Raw genomic sequence first — 15,531 nt, forward strand, 5'->3', positions numbered from 1 at the left:
TTCAGATGAACACTGCCATAACCATGAGTGATGCGCTGTGGCAGGGACTTCCAGACCCGCTTTTGATAATGTCTGAATCTCTACTGTTGTTTGTCAATCTAGGATCAGACAATATGAACACTGTCTGATCCCAGATTAACACAGAACATTGTACTTATCAATATTCCCACTTGATAGGTAATCAACAGAAAATTTCCTCACGATTTAAGATTCACCTAATATTTTAATGACAAATACACATTTAGCTTAATTTTCTACACACAATTCCTACAAAATATCAGGGAAAGTTAACACTTCAAACCAGATGAGCCATCTGGAAGGTCACTCACATTTGACAAACACCTCCCACACCATGAATTATGTCTTAGACAAAAGAAAGTTTGGTAATTAATAAGAATCTGCATTCTCCATGATCTGTCTCTGAGCCGAGAATGGTTGCAGAATCTGGAGACTGTTTGGCTCAACAGGTTTTCCACTGCAAGGAAGTTTCAGACACAAGAGCCCATGTTCCCAAACAGTAACAATTGTATTCTAGCCTTTATTGAAAACATCTATACCCCACTTCCTCATGTCCTGGTGGGGGTTTACAATAAACCCATATTTATTAATATATTAAATATTTAATAATAAAATCATATGGTAAACATAATTGCTGCAGAAAAATACTATGCTATTAAAAAAAAAGGAATCAATCCAAACTACCTTCCAACCATCTGTCCAAATGGTATTACAAGTAAGTAGGCAAGATTCAAGACTGGCATTCCACTAGACTGGGGGGCTGCACAACTTCACCCCTCCTGAAGACGTTGGACCACAACTCCCATAATTCCTGACTACTGGCTACTGGGGCTGGCAATGGTGGGAAATGTAGTCCAACAACAGCTGGAGGGCCAACATTGTGCAGCCCTGCACTAGACCTTTCTCCCATGTGCTCATGCAGGCACACCCCCTCCTAGAGACCGTTTAATGGCAGCGGACACTGCCTACGACTACTATCTCCACACGCCCAGGGAGACACAATTTGATGGGAGGCAGCGCTATATGTACGAATCACACCTGCCACAAGGTTGCCCAGATGACTTTGGGAGAAAAGTCATCTTTTCTTCCAAAAGACAAAACCATTGTTTTGATCAAAGAGAAATGTCTGAAGGGAAACAAGAGTACTGGAAATACGACACAAGTATACAGAGGCGTATCTAGGGAAAATAGCGCCTAGGGCAAACACTGAAATTGCGCCCCCTGTCCAAGCATCTGATACCCAGCTTTCAGATAACTTTACCATAATATCAGCTGAAAAATACAAGTCAGGCTCGTTAATCTTTTAATATTTCAAAAACTATTTAGCAGTGGACGTAGCCAGACCAAAACATGCTGGAAAAATACAAATTTCAGTATGCTGGGGCTCATGAAATACCCAAATACTATGTGGAGGTGTACTTGGGAAACTAAACAGAGGTGTCTGTCTAATTCTCTACTATGCATTGTAGCATCACCATTACATAAGTTTAAAAAATCAATGGAGAATTTGACTTTTCCCAGATACTCTGTAAATAATTAAAGCATATGCAGAGTAAACTGTGTCACTGCTTGGAATATATTCTAGTCTTTCAGAAAGACAGTTAAAATGAGAGAAAGAGAGCAAGAAACTCCCAGTGAGCCTTAATATTAAGGATTTCACACTGATTCAAAGACAAACTCACCATTAATAGCCATATTAGCAAGACATCAGATTTAACTCACTTATCACAGGAAGCAAAGTAAGAGCAATTGAATACAATCCTAGGTCATAAGCACCAGCTCAGTATTCACAAGCCCTGATTCTCTGTACATAGTGCCAATCTGAATATGTGTACAGTGTCTTATATTATTTTTTAATTTTTTTTTACCTGTAGCCCCTTTGGGGGGCTTCCTAAAGGCTGTGGGGTTTTTTTTTTTTTTTTTTGGCAAAGGTTCCCCCTCACCCTGCTGGCCTCTAGGGCCTTGCAGGTACCATTTGAGCATGTGCGGTGGCAATTTTAAAAAATAATCTTTTTTTTTTTTAAAGGCCACTGAAAACAAAATGGCCACCGTGCATGCTCAAATGGCCTCTGCAAGGCCTGGCATGACCTAGGGCCTCACAGAGGCCATTTGAGCATTCATGGTGGCCATTTTGTTTTTGGCAGCTATTTTAATTTTTTTTGAATTTTACAAAGTGGCGCCCGGGGCATGTGCCCTGCCTGCCCTACCCTAGATACGCCCCTGCAAGTATATATATATATGCGTGTAACATCCTAGTCCCATGCTTTTCACCCAAAGATCCCTAGCCATCAGACATAGTTGGATTTTTTTTTTAAAGCTCCCTTTTAACCTTTGTTTCTTTAAAAAAAATTTTTTAAAAAAACCCTTTCCCTTAAAAAACAAAACTATTCCTTCCTTGCTGCACTTCCAAAGGATGTTTGCTTTTAAAAAAATATTGCTCCATTTCCCTCCACAACATATAATGGATATTGCATATTCAACAAGAACTAAGGACAGAAATTAAAGTAAAGTTGTGCTGTTGGGTCAGTGTCGACTCCAGGCGACCACAGAACCCTGTGGTTATCTTTTGGTAGAATACAGGAGGGGTTCAATATTGCCATCTCCTGCACAGTAAGAGATGATGCCTTTCAGCACCTTTCTATATCACTGCTGCCCGATATAGTCTGGGAAACATACCAGCGGGGATTTGAACCAGCAACCTCTTACTCCCTAGACAAGTTACTTCCCTGCTGTGCCATTAGGTGGCTCAGGACAGAAATTACGGGAACTAAAGTGAACTAAAGAGACTACATGAGGCCATGTACAATGGGGCCATAGCTCAGTAGTAAAGCATCTGCTTTGCATGCAGAGGGTCCCAGTTTCAGCCCCTGGCTTCTCCGAGTAGGGCTGGTTAATATTCTTGTCTGAATCCTTGAAGAGCTGCTGCCGGTCAGTGTGGACACTACTGAATGAGACGGACCAATGGTCTGCCTCAGTATAAGGCAACTTACTGTGTTGTGTGCACCTAAATAACATACACTTCTGCAAAGGAAGGGCCAGTTCTGCTCAGAAACTGTAAGCTCCATACAGAGGCGTATCTGGGAAAATGGCGCATAGGGCAAGCACTGAAATTGCACCCCCTGTCCAAACATCTGACACCCAGCTTTCAGATAACTTTACCATAATATCAGCTCAAAAATACAAGTCAAGCTCGTTAATCTTTTAATATTTCAAAAACTATTTAGCAGTGGATGTAGCCAGACCAAAAAATGCTGGGAAACTATGAATTTTAGTATGCTGGAGCTCATGAAATACCCAGATATTATGTGGGGGTGTACTTGGAAAACTAAACAGAAGTGCCTGCCTAATTCTCTACTATGCATTGTAGCATCACCATTACATAAGTTTTAAAAATAAATGGAGAATTTGACTTTTCCCAGATACTCTGAAAACAATTATGCAGAGTAAACTGTGTCACTGCTTGGAATATATTCTAGTATTTCAGGAAGACAGTTAAAATGAGAGAAAGAGAGCAAGAAACTCCCAGTGGCCTTAATACTAAGGATTTCACACTGATTCAAAGACAAACTCACCATTAATAGCCATATTATTAAGTCATCACATTTAACTCACTTATCACAAGAAACAAAGTAAGAGCAAATGAATACAATCCTAGCTCATAAGCTTCACGAGCCCTTATTTTCTGTACATAGTGCCAAACTGAATATGTGTACAGTGACCTATATTATATTGATTTTTTAAAAAAATTACCTGTAGCCCCTTTGAGGGGCTTCCTAAAGGCCATGGGGTGTGTGTGTCTGCAAAGGTTACCCCTCCTCTACTAGCCTCTAGGGCCTCGCAGGGACCATTTGAGCATGTGTGGTGGCCATTTTAAAATATATATATATTTTTAAATGGCTACTGAAAACAAAATGGCCACCACACATGCTCAAATGCCTCTGTGAGGCCTGGCATGGCCTAGGGCCTCACAGAGGCCATTTGAACATGCATGGTGGCCATTTTGTTTTCAGTGTTCATTAAAAATAATAATAATTTTTTAAAATGGCGCCCCCTTCAAGTGGCGCCCGGGGCAAGTGCCCTGCCTGCCCTACCCTAGATCCGCCCCTAGCTTCATAGAACATCTGCAAATGCCAGCTTATTTGTTAGATGATTGATGGAGCTTATGAACAGTAACTTAAAGCGCAGATTCTTATAATATCAGGCTGCCTGCTGTCCATTAGAGAAATCTTCATATTTCAGCTGTTCCAGAGTAGAGCTCATAATTTGGTGATTGGTGCTTCCAACACAGTCATGGATTTTCCCCAACCCTCAGAATTCAATATCTGTCCCATAACTGCATTCAGTTGCATACCCAATAGACAGAGAAACCAAAATCATTGTTGTAACCAGTTTTCCCTGTAACAGGAATTTCCAAAAGCTGTTGACTACAACTCCTATGATTCCCAGTTGCAATTATGGATGCTGCGAGTTGTAGTCAATATCTGGAAATCCCTCTTACAGGGAACACTGGTTGTAACCTTTACAGTTTTTAAGAAACTATACTTTAAAAATTAGCCTATCAACACTAGAGACAGAACACATACCAAAATGGCTGATGTGATTATAACATTACATCAGCTGCAAAGTGGAATTAACCCCATCGGTATGGAAACTTACAATCCCAAAGATAAACAAACCATTAGAGCCAAGTAAAAAGAAAAAGGCTGACAAGCCCTTGCCCACTAAGCCAAAGAAAACTGTGTCAGTAACTGTTCCGCTCCTGGAGATCTCTCCTCAATCTCTATCTGAAGCAGAGTGAGATCTAGACTTCTAACCTGATCCTAGTCCCAACTGGGAAACCAACTCTGATCAGGCCCTCAGGTCTAACATAGGCTTCAACTCCAAGTCAAACTCCTGTCATGAGCTACAGCCACTGGATTCAAAGCCTGACTCCCCCTTCTCTGATGGAGACCATGATCACAAGTGCCCGCCTAGAGATCAGGAAATGGACAGATGTCAAAGATCTCTGGACTATGGAAGCCCCACAGATTAGAGGGAGGGAGTGCTACAAGCATAACTATTCCTCTGAGTTCTATGAGAGCCCTCATGTAGAATACATGTGTGTGGGACTGCGGACTGAGTATTATCACCCTAGATATTCAAGACCATGAGCCTGGGACTACGACAGCTGGGAGAGGATTCCCTACTATTATCGTAGTCTCAGTTCCAGCTCACATTTGCCATCCAAGGGGTGCATGGGACAAACTTCTAATGTGTCTAAAAATAACACAGGGACCTCAAAGCCTAGAGATGTCCCAAAAGAGAAAGGTGTGAAGTCGAAGCTCATTCCCGTCCCCATAACAGGCAGCTCGAAACCACCCCCTTCTCGAAACCCCACCTCCTGACTGTGAGTCAGAGACAGAAGGAGGTCATGCCTTCCACACATGGAGACACAGAGCTACCACAAGGCTCTCCTCAGTCTGAAGAATGGCTGGATGGGGAGAAACAGTCTTCCCCTGCTGAGGACTATCACCCATATATGGAGCAATGGCAAAGGATGGTTACTTCCCCAGATCTTGAGACACATCTAGTCACAGAAGGATTCCAATGTTTGGTCTCATCCAGACTGAGACCACTACCCCAATTTCATTACCACTCTTGCCAACAATCAAAGAAGTGAAGAAAAGGACTTGGGGGAAACCAACCTCAATCCATCTCACTTTATTTTAATAAATTTATTATTTTCGTTTGTTTAGTTAATTTAATTTATTCCAATTGCTGTAAGAACAAGCTTTGCACCTCCCCACCGCTCTGGAAGACTGCAGTTTGCTCACTTTAATAGTATGGTAGAATTTTAAGTGTAAATAGCAGCAAAATTATCAGAAGAAGACAGAGTAAAAGCTGCAGAATATGTAGCTCAATTTACAGTAAATCTGCCCCACAGAGAGCAGAGTAATGATGTTATAATTGCATCATCCAATGGAATGCATTTTTAGGCTTTCTCAAGGATTGCAGTTTTCAGCTAACTTTATAGTAGGGTGGTTTTTTTTTTACGAAGACTAGAACAGCTAGAGGAAGGGGGGTGGTTCTTCGCCTCCTCTCTCCCCGCCCCACCATCAAAGTAACTGATGAGAGAGCACTGAATTCTGAAATGTAGGGGAAATCTCAATTCTGGGCAGTAACAGAATTTGCCTGCAGGTGGGGCTACAAGATTTGTTAGCACTAGAAGACTGAGGGGAAAAGTGAGCAGTGTGAATAAACTAAATTTATACCGCAGCTTGACCAACACATTAGTTGCTCAAGCAATGCACATTTTTTCCATATTGTAGTTAGAGTTATTACAAGAGGTTTAGAGTTCTGTTCATTGTAACCCCATGCGTCACTGAACAGTCCCAGAGGTTCACAAAAACGGGCGCACTCTTGGTGGGGTGATATGACTACACTGAGGATTAAAGCAGAGGATTTGGATGCAGACAGGAGTGCAGAAGGGATGCAGACAGAGGGAAAGCCTGAGGAGCATCTCCTCGATTACATTTTTTGTGAAAGACACTTTGGGGGAAGAAAAAATATTTTGGGTTGAAAGTATTATTATTTATTTATTTATTTATTACATTTATATCCCGCTCTTCCTCCAAGAAGCCCAGAGCGGTGTACTACATACTTGAGTTTCTCTTTCACAACAACCCTGTGAATTAGGTTAGGCTGAGAGAGAAGTGACTGGCCCAGAGTCACCCAGCAAGTACCATGGCTGGATGGGGATTTGAACTCGGGTCTCCCCGGTCCTAGTCCAGCACTCTAACCACTACACGACACTGGTTATTAGGTTTAAGAGGGAGTTCTGTAAAATGAAGGGAAGGATCTGCATCCCTGATATGATTTAGATATGCAAAGATCTGCGCATCGGGAACTTTCAGTCACAATTACAGACTATATCGTTTATTTTATTGAATGAAAAGAGCCATGATACAAGATCATGTTTCTAAGGCAATGTGGTTTCTCTCTTCTGGAAAGACATTCAGTTTACAGTTATATGTGACTGCAGTATATGTGCAATTGTGATGCAGACCCTGGTTTTCACTTTATGCCTAGGCACTCATTCAGACTGGGCCATTAACTTTCTTCAAATAGAACACAGGAACATAGGAACACTTTATACCGAGTCAGACCCTTGGTCCATCTAGCTCAGTATTGTCTACCCAGACTGGCAGCAGCTTCCCCAAGGTTACAGGCAGGAGTCTCTCTCAGCTCTTATTCAGCAAACTCTTGTCAATAATTTGTCACTCAGTGGGGGAAAAGGGAGATGTCATTTACATAATATTACATTTAAATGTGAATGTTTTGCAGATTTAAATATATGCATCTCCAGAATTTCTCATTACTTAACACTAAAGTAATAAATACAATAAAGGGGGTAACTAGCTAAAAATTCAATTTAGGGTAAAATATCTGATATGTGCACCTAAAATTAAAATGACTAAAATGGCTCATGTACTACCTGTATTTGGCTTCAGAAAAAATTATGCCATAATTCACTGTGGGTAATAAATACAATGATAAAAGGTCAACTGAAAATAATGGAAGCAGGACACGTGTTTATAAATAATTTGTGGAATTGTACAGAATGTGTATGTACAGAATAGGAGCTTTATTACAACACACCAGTCAGGGACCCAGATGAAAGTTTAGTTTGTCAGTTTTAACAGTTGGATCAAAACAGCATGTTGAAATGCTTTTCATTATTTATCTGGAGGGTGAATTAAATGTTGAACTGATTCTCAAATGCTTCTATCTGCCTATTTAACAATGCTGAGTGATTTAGCCAGCAGCATTATTTAAATATAGAGTAGGAGAACTAGCAGGCTTACAGGGGAAAACATTTCCAGAAATCTTAGTGTTTATAAATGAAATTGAATTACTATTTTCTCCTCAAAAATAAAACTGTCTTATTTGCTCTTACATTGAAAAATCTACTTATTTTGTTATCCTAGACCAATGGTTCCCAACCTTTTAAAACAAGTGTGCCCCTCCTGTCACAAACCTTTAGCTCAGATACCCCATAAAGATGTTCTATGTGTGGGTACGTATGTGTGGGTACGTATGTACAAATTAAAATGTTACAGTTATGAGACAAACTAACTCAGTCACTGGCTTACATCCAGCTCCTCATAAGTACTGTCACTGAAACTGAGTAGCCCATGTCATAACTGTAACATTTAATATTGTGTGTGTACGTGCATGTATACACATATCCAAAAAGCACACATTTAAGGCTACTTCAGTCACTGGCTCACATCCACACTAAGCTACTCATAAGCAGTCTTATTGAAATTAATGTGAAAGGTTTATATATCTGTTATATTAATTCTCCTGGGTGTGCCTTGGAATGTGCGTCCCAGGGCCCAGCTGATTGGCTGGGGCGCACCCAAGAGGATTGGTTGCCGCAGCGGCAGTGGAGGCCAGAGGTGGCAGACCAGGCCCGGCTGCGGAGGCAATGCCCAGGAGGGGAGAAAGAAAGGGGGGGGCAGAAGTGGCAGTGGGGAGGAGAGGTGGCTGGGCCTGGAAGCAGAGACTGGGGCAGAAGGTGGGGGAGCGGTAACTGCTGGCCCCAAAGAGCGCACAGATGCTTTGTGCGGGGTCGGCTATTTCTATTAATTTGAATAGGGGCAAAGGTAAAGGAGTAAAGGTAAAGTTTGCTGTCATGTCGATTTTGACTCCTGTTGCAAACAGAGCCCTGTGGTTTTCTTTTAATAGAATCCAGGAGGGGTTTACCATTGCCTCCTCCCACCTAGTCTGAGAGGATGCCTTAGCATCTGCCTATATCGCTGCTGCCCAATATAGGTGTTTCCCATAGTCTGGGAAACATACTAGCGGGGATTTGAACCAGCAACCTCTTGCTCCCTAGGCAAGTTATTTCCCCGCTGTGCCATTAGGTGGTGGACATATAATTGATGCATTGGTTTCAAGTGGGTGATCCTCAGATGGGAACCAAATAGTGCAGCTGCACTGCAGCATGGGGAGTCAGGAGGGCTCTGAACCTGAATGCCCCTGCCCTTTGGGAGGTGTTCAAGTACCCCTATGGGTCCTAGTATCACTTGTTAGGAACCTTGGTCGAGTCTAAGGGACAGCTTACCACATTATTGCTGCCATATGGCGTTTTTATGGTTGCTCTGCACAGAGAATTGTTAGGTGGTAATTTGTTTGCTCTGCATAGTGATGCTGGCATATAATGGGTAGGAAGATTTTATCTACACAACTGCATCCCCTGCCCCCCGCCCCCGAACATTCATGCCAACGTTGAGAGAAGAATCTCAGCCATGTGGAGATCTGTTTCCATGGTCAGTTTACAATTTATTGATCATATTTAAGATAATCTAAAGCATTCTGCTTGAGGTAGCTGTAGTGCACCATAATACAGTGCTATTTTTATTTCAGAAATAGTCTACAAAATAAATGATCATGATTAAATTATTACTAGTAAAAGAGCTTGCAATTTGCAAGCATATTAATGCCTTCTGTCACTGTGACTCTAGTCTTTTCCTAGCTCTGAGGTCTAGACCCATGCTGTCTAATGGGAGTGTTTCCCCAAGACATTAATGTATTTTTGTGTTTGTGTGGTGATGGTGTTTAGATTTTATTCATAGTCTGGGAAAGGTCTGGAACCTACCTGTGAAAAAGGCATGCTCCTATATTTTGTGGTTTGATCTGGGCATTTCATGTTAGTCAGTGAGAGTGCGGAGTTTGCAAGCATCTTAAAAACTTCTAAACTTACTATGACTAGTCTTTTCCTAGTTCTATGAGGTCTCATTCCCCATGCTTTCTAATGAGAGAGTTTTTCTGGATTTTCAAGGGAAGTAATTAATTTTTCCAGGGTTTGGGTTTGGGGTGGGGGTTTGGGTTTTTTTTGTTTTGTTTTGTTTTTTGTTTTGGTGGTCTGGGCAAGGTCTGGAACCTACCTGCCACAACAGGTAGGTTTGGTCTTGGAGTTTCATGTCAGTGAGTGAGTGAGTGAGTCATTCAGTCAACCAGTGAGGCCCAAGCAGCTTTATATTATTGAAGAGGATTATGATTTATATATGATATGACTATATGATATGATTTTTACTCGGTTTTTACTCAGTTTTGAGAATACATTGTAGTAGCCTGTTTTTTTAAAAAGACAATCTATTCATCTGTAAAGGTTAACTTAGTGCCACGTGGGTTCTCAGCCTCCTTTCGGTGAGATGTCAATAGAAACTGACAGCATGGGCAAAGCAAGTGAGCACCTGCATGAAGCCACTCGGTGACCTTTCTAAGAGTTCTGCCATACTTTTGCCATACTTCATGCTCCAGCATGATGCAGAAAAAAAAAAGTGAAAATCCCAAAAGCAACCCTTGCACACAAAAAAGCCACTCTTGCTGTCTAATTCAAAATAATACCACACGAAGTGGTTATCTGAGTGATGTTAAGATTGCCATTTTGGAGTTTTCACTCTTAGAAATATAGGCATGCAGGAAGTTGCTTTATTCTGAGTCAGACCTTTAGTCCATCTAGCTCAGGCCTGCACAACTCAAATGACCTGGTGGGCTGAAACCACCCGTGACTTGGTTCATGGGGGCCGAGGTCAATTCTTAGGGTGCTGATTATTAGAGTAATACTTTATATCAATCAATCAATCAATCAATCAAATTAAATCAAATTAAAGTGAAATTAATTTAAAATGAATTTAATCAAAATTTAACTTTTGACATTCTAGCAGGCCAAGATTAATTTAAATTAATATGAAGTTGAATTAAAATTCATTTTAATAATATAAATATTATACAATCTGTACAAAATACATAATAAAATGCATTGTTTTTCCTATCCACCTCTGCCAAATCATCACACATAACATGGAACACTTTTAAGGGGGGGGGAAATATGAGAAGCTCTTCTCATAATTTTGGAAAAGAAGGGAGAAGTGGAAAGAAAGATGGAAAGGATGGGGCAGGAGGCTTGGCTTGAGAGAGATGCACAGGCAAGGGTCCTCAGCCAACACTGGCTTCCGGCTGGCAATGGGACTAGGCGTGTGTTCATCCCCACAGGGATAAGCCTCTGGGGACTCCTGGGGGAAAAAAAAATTAACAACATGGAAGTAGAAAGGATGGAATGCAGGGTGGGGCAGGCGTTCACAAAGAGATCCTCTCCCCATCAAACAAAAGCAGCCACTTTCATCCCCTCTCACCTTGGGCAACAAGTTGCACCGAGAAGTCACGCCGTACTCATCCATGTGTCATCCATGCAGCTCCGGGAGAGGTAGGCGCAGTACACTCCATCTGTGCCTTGGCTCCACGCTGTGAGAACAGGAAGTAGACATAGCCCCCAGAAGCAAAGGCAGCTGTATAGCTATTGTTGTAGTCCGAGAAGTCACCCACCACCAGCTTGCCCATCCCTTCGTTGGAGAAAGCCTGCGATCCATCCAGCTGCCGAATGGTGAATGGCGGGATCCCTTCAGAAAGCTTTGCAGTCAGCCCGCGACCCACAAAGAGGAGGTCTCGGCCACCATGCTGCCCCACCAAGCCCACAGTTGAAACCCGGGGCTCGTTGGCTGCCACAAACTGGTTGTCACCAGGATCCTCTGGGCGGTAAAGGACTTTGGTAATGTCTGCCAAGGCTCGCTTCTCACACACACCCTGGAAGAGCTGCCCACAGACGATCAGCTCCCCGGCATGCTCATTGGGCAACAGGAGCTGCGGACAATCGCGAGGATCCCGGAAAGGAAGACATTCGGGGCTGTCTTCCTGTGGCCCTGTGCGTGTCCACTCCACCAACCTCAGCTTCCGGTCTGGCTGCAAATGGCTTCTAAGAAGCCTTTCGCGCATGCCAGACCGGCAAAGGGGAAGGGCACGGCAGGGGAGTTCTCCCGCCGCCCTTTTGCAATGGGAGGGCTTTTGCAGGGCAGGGGCCAAGAAAAAAGGCCTCGGCCCGCGGGCCGCATGTTGTGCAGGCCTGATCTAGCTCATCACTGTTGACACTGACTGGCATTTCAGTGTAGAAATGAACCTTTTAATTCATTTATGTTTAAAGTGAGGCGATAGAGGACCACTGACCTTGCTTTATGAACATAGGAACCTGCCTCATACCAGCTGTGGAGGGATCCAAGTGGCAGCCCAGGGGCTGCCTCTGCCACAGCGCCCCCCCCCCAGCCCCGCCTCCTGCATATGATGTCAGGCGCAGGGAGCATTTAGCCACACCCACACATCTGATGTCAGAGACGGGGGCGTGGTTTTGCTCCTAAACGGGGGCTGATGTCAGGTGTAGGGGGTGCGTCTGGGGCGGAAGGCACAGCCCCTGATTGATGGTGGCCTGGGTTTTTTGAACGCTTTTGCCCAATGGTGGCTCTGCCTCTGCCTCGTACTAAGTCAGGCCATTGGTCCACCATCTGGCTCAGCACTTTCTGCACTGATTGGCAGCAGGTCTCCAAGATTACAGGCAAGCATGCAGATGCTCTTCCACTGAGCTATGACCTCATCCCCTAAGGGGGATATCTTACAGTGCTCACGTAGAGTCTTCCATCGAAATGCAAACCAAGGAAGATTCTGCTTAGCAGAGTGGACAATCAACACTTGCTGCCACAAGCCCAGCTTTCATTCCATCTGTCCCACTAGAGTCCTGCTAGTATATTCATCAGGAATGTGGTAGTCATGGGGAAAGCACTGGAAAATGCTGCACATGTTAGCAACTAGGTCTGCTGCCATGTACAGGATTTGGCTTTGGACTGAGACATTTGTTGGGGGCAGACAAAAAGTCCAGTTCCTATGAGTGGAGGGGGATGCTCAGTGATGCTGCATCCTACCTGCAAACAGAAGTTTATATTGGTAAGCAAGCTGGAGGACTACAACAAAGACAAGTAGGTATGCATGGCGTGCAGCAGTTGGAGGAATGTGGTGATGGGATAACTCTTTCTGTTTTACCAGTGTAGAGCTGCCTACAACCTGTGCTATTTTCTCCTGCATCTATCACTCAGCCAAATGGTTGAATAAATCTCTCTCCAACTCCATGGAAATAAATCGCTCTCCAACTTCATGTTTGGGGTTTTTTGTTTTTTATTTGTCAAAGGGAACCTGCTACCTTTTTATTTGTTCTACGAGTTCCTTAGAACCAGACTATTTTTTGTAAAGAAACAGCAACAACAAACGAGCATCCATAACGTCCCAGTGGTCTGTGATGTTCAAATAGCTATCAGCTATGCAAACCACCATTCCGCCAAAAAGTGCAGGGCAGCATACCTGGCCTTCTTGATGCTCACATCAGCCTATGAGCCTACCTGGCCTGAAGTCAACCGACAAACTTGGTGAATGAGATGGGATTTTCACCCAGGACCCTCCAACATAGCAGCCTCTACTATACTGGCTCTCTAGCCTGTCCTGTCCATGAACAGGAGCTCACGGGGCATGAGGAGGCAGTTTGTCGGTGTGCGTGCATGCATGCATGTATGCCTCAGGGTGGCATGTCAGGCCAGAGCTGCAGGACCTCCTAGAGTTCTGCTTTGGCAACTTTGCTCTGAGCTCAGTGGAGACCTTTCTCCCCCTTGCGTCAGACTGCTCCTGAGCTTGGCTCCCTTTCTGAAGAATGGCACCTCCTTCATTTTGGTATTCAGCTTTCTTTCTGCCCATGAGAGTAACGGGAAGGGAGCCTCTCTGGAAGACAAAGAAGCTTGAACGCTGAATGAAGGCAAAGCTATACTCTTTCTACCTAGCAGGTTAGACTTCAATGTCCACCAGTCTCATAGCTGCCAACATGATCCTATTTTCCCATTAGGGAAATAGGGACATCTTGGCAGGTATGCAATCTTACAAACCTTTCCACAGACTCCATGAGACTGCCTTGAACTTGTAAGAGATTTGCATGTTTGAAGATAATAAAATCAACTCAGAACTTGGCTGAATGTTTGCCTGCTTGAATAAAGTTTTCTGAAATCACTTGATGTCCAGCAATGGAGGAGGGAGCAGTGGCATGAGACCCCCCGGTAGTGAGGGAGCCAATTCCTTGAGGGAATTGGATTCCATGTGTGCTGTCCTGTCCCTGGGGGCTTCAGCCCAGGAGTCTCCTGATGGGCAGGGCCAGGCCTGCCTGATCTGGTGGCTCCTTCCCTTCTATGTTAGAGTCCTGGCTGCTCCTCAAAGGTGAAGTTTTGTAGAGAAGAACTGGGAAATATGGGAATGGGGTTTAGTGGGAAGGATGCAAGCAAGGTATTCATTACTACCTGCCTGATGATTTTACTCTGCATTGCAATAATACAGTCCTGTGTCATTCCCAATCATGCTGTAACCTGCTTCCACAAGAACTGATTTCAGATGCACTTGAAGATAACTGAGGCTACATAGAAATGAGTATGACCTTAATTACTATGAAAATAAGTGTGGTTAATGTTATTGTTGGCCAAATCCTTGGGCATTAGTCATTAAAAAAATAACTTTAATTAAAAAATTAAACTTTAAAATTTTTGTGGTGCAGGGAGAAGGAAGGAGAACTTGTGTTCAGCTGGCCAGACTCAGAGCTTGTTTCTGCCTTGCCCTCCCAAGTACAAACCAGCTTGGGCCTGCCAGAGGCATGAGTTGAAGGTCAAGAGGAGAGCAGAAGGGATCATAAACTGGCAGAACACATTGGAAGTGGAAGATGTAGTAGAGCTTTTACATACCAGTCTCTTATTTAATACATTTTAGCTGACTTATTTTGATATTTTAATTTTTATGGATCCAATTTAATGGTTTATGGAGGGTTAGTTTTCCCTTTTTTCTGCATTATGGTGATGGCAGGTTTTCAGAAAGTCTGCTATAAAGAAAATTGAGTTTCCACCCCATTAGACCAGAAATCTTGGGACTGGCCAAACAGTTGATGAGTTATTGGGCTCCTGAAGATGCTGTCCCTTCCAGCATACCAAACTAAAGTAGTATGGTTTGACAAAATGGTGATGCTGTGATACAGAAACATTTTCCCCATTGACAGGAGATGTTTACCTTGGGAAGCAAGCTGAAGAACCAATCAAAAAACCTTTAAGTCTGAATGTTGTGCAGCCGCTTGTGCAGCCACAGAACAGAAGCTGGTGGGGGATAACTTTTCTTTTTACCAATGGAGAGTTGACAGAGGCTCTCTTGGCAAGGTGTTGATCTATGTAGCCACTATGAGGCACAACAAACAAGACATACTCCCAGAGATACAACCACATTCAGAAAGGAAACCACTATCATCTGTGTTTGACTTTGATAGAAGATGTTGGTATCATGTGTACACAGACAGGTGCGCACACAGGCATGCACGCACACAGGATCTTAACCAACAGATCTTAACTAAACGGGCAAGGTTGACAAGACTAGGTGACTAGTCTTGTCACCTAGTGAATGTGTGCTGATGGCCAGGCAGACTGGACAAATGGTTTTGATTTTATAAGCAACTAGTATTTTTCAGCCTGTTAAAATAACGGGCGCTACATTCCGCCTCCCACGGTGGTTTTTTGGGGGGGCCTCCGCAGTGGTGCCGCCTGCCGATGCCGCCTTTGGCCTTCTGGGCGGGCG

Source organism: Hemicordylus capensis, chromosome 1, assembly GCF_027244095.1.
Source record: "Hemicordylus capensis ecotype Gifberg chromosome 1, rHemCap1.1.pri, whole genome shotgun sequence".
NCBI lineage: Eukaryota > Metazoa > Chordata > Lepidosauria > Squamata > Cordylidae > Hemicordylus > Hemicordylus capensis.